This window comes from Thalia democratica, chromosome 3 (assembly GCF_965202585.1).
Source record: "Thalia democratica chromosome 3, ktThaDemo2.hap1.1, whole genome shotgun sequence".
Classification (NCBI taxonomy): domain Eukaryota; kingdom Metazoa; phylum Chordata; class Thaliacea; order Salpida; family Salpidae; genus Thalia; species Thalia democratica.
In genome coordinates this window covers 82,724,898-82,727,374 of record NC_139167.1, presented here as the reverse complement: position 1 = coordinate 82,727,374, position 2,477 = coordinate 82,724,898, and the positions used below count along the sequence as shown (strand labels likewise).

General features: G+C 22.9%; 1 non-coding gene across 1 annotated transcript; it reads left to right on the top strand.

Annotated features, from left to right (window-relative positions):
* Positions 1 to 73, top strand: Trnar-ccu (transfer RNA arginine (anticodon CCU)). The gene has a single exon. It is a non-coding gene; the product is annotated as a tRNA-Arg (tRNA).
* Positions 74 to 2,477: the final 2,404 nt, after the last annotated feature.

The following is a 2,477-nucleotide window of genomic DNA, read 5'->3' as shown; positions in this document are numbered from 1 at the left end:
GACTGCGTGGCCTAATGGATAAGGCGTCTGACTCCTAATCAGAAGATTCCGGGTTCGAGTCCCGGCGTGGTCTATTATGAATTTTTTGTTGAGTTTGTTTAACTAGTTGTTTTTTAGAATAAGTACTTTAAACTTTAAAGCAATAAAACGATTTTAATTTAAGTAAATTAAAACTAATTTTCATTACTACAAAAGTTTTTTACTAAAATATTTTTTATCTATGTATAACCTACGATATCAGGCGATATATTAACATAAAAAGTAAAGAAAAAAAAAAAACTAAACAGACATAGTGAAAACTTTTAAGAAGTTTAATAGTATCAATAAATAGTTGATTTTATACAAACTGTAATGTATGTAAACTGCGTAATTTTATATATTTTTTAAACAATGATTTAAAACTTATACGAATAAACGCTATACAATATAAGTATTTTAAACAACATTACATGACAAGTTTTATGAAGAATAAAATTTCATGGTGTTTTTAACAATAAAAATATATCGTAGTTTATCATAACTGAATGCTAAAATCACGTTTTTGCTTATTTTTGAGTTTAATGACAAGTAAAAAGCAAAAACAAATATTGTCATTTTTGATATCGCTAACTTTCATAAACTTAAATTTGTTTGTTGATCTTTATAAATTATAAATTTAAACACTTAAACATTATGCTGTTATTTTTGAATGCCACTGAAAAAATAAATATTATAATTGTTTAAAAGCTGTAGTCAATTAACTTAATTAAACTATGTTCAAAATTTAAGCGTTTTACTTAACATAATCTAAAATAAACTTATTAAACTCTGCTTAATGAGTTTAACATCAATAAAAGTTAAGTCTTAAAATTTAAGTAAACGAAGCCCTTCGACAAATCGAAACATTTTGTGCGCAAAAAATTCACTCGATTAAATTCGTCTAATTATTTAATGTACGTCAATCTTAAGTGGCTTTGAGAATTGTTTATATAATCGAATAAAGTACTTGCGTGCAAAAACAGTGGTAAATCATAAATTTATTAATTTTTTAGATGTTATTAAAGAAAAAACCAAATTGATAAGACAATGCTTTGATTGTCAGTTAATATTAAAACATTTTAAGTGTTTGCTTGAGAAACAATATCTAGCTCATAGACACATTCGCTATTGTATAAACAAATAACCACTTGTCTTGTTTTTTCCACTTGAAAAGTTTGCTTTCTTATAACAAAATGTTAAAAACTTGTTTGAATAGTTATTAACAACAAGTAGTTTTTTTATCAGCAAACACTTTATTCTCGTTTTAAAATTTTATCAATCATTGTTAGTTTTATAAGCTTTTCGAAACTTTATAAGCTGTACTAGTATTTTTAAGAATTGTCAATTAGCTTTATTGGTATTTATAGAAAAAAAAAAGTAGTAAAAATTCTTTTTAAGGTTTTCAAACTTTAAACAATAATATTTTAAGACAGCCTTTATTTTGAAAATAACTTGTTAATAGCATAACAGTTTTGTTGTAAGTTATTCTTCACCTAACATTTGTTTTTTATCAAGTATTTTAGTATCTTATGGAACAACAAACAATATGTCTGTATAGTCTAGTTTTTGTAGTAATAGCAAAGGTAGAAATCTATCTGTATTTTTTCTAAGTTTTAAATTAAAAAAAAAAACGTCTAAAATAAGAACAAAACTATTTGAACACATATATGTAGTAGAGGTTTTAAAACTTTATAAATCACAATGATAATGACTTACTTATTAGTTTTTTTTTTAATTGCTAGCTAGTTTAAATAGGCTCGTAATCTATCTTGCGAGAAATGAAATAGATTTTTAAAACTATAATGATTAAATATTTAGCTTTATTATTTTGTAAAAAATTTGAATAATGACTAGAAAATATTTGTTTTTGTAATATATCAAATAAAAAAAAACTACCGTCGTTTTATGCTTTTCCAGAAACTTTGTTTTTTAATTCACGATTAAAATGTTATAAGTTTATTCACGAGGATACTGTTTTTTTTTAATAAACATGAAAATTTATCAACTTTAGTACAAAGTTTTCTTTAAACTATATCTTTTAAGTAATCATTGAAAAATAGGAGACAATATACTGAGTTTAACTTTAATATCAATTCTTTATTTATAACTGTTTCTTCATTAGAATAGTTAATGTTTTAAAATATTTTATTTATTTAGCACGAAGATCTACATTTTAGAATATAGAAAGTGGTATTTTGCGAACAACAATCTGTTATTGTATTTTCTACAAATTTTTTAACTTTAGTATAAAGTTATTTTATAAAGCAAAACGAAAGTTAAAACAAAAGCCGTTTTTGAAAAAACACATTAAAAAAAATCTTCAAAAGTTTATTTAATGAAGAAGAAAAGATTAATTTTTTATATCACATTTCTATAAAGATATATGAAAACAGTTTTGTGCTGCAACATGTAATAGTTTTTTAAATTATCAATTTACCATATATTCTCACTTGGTTTAA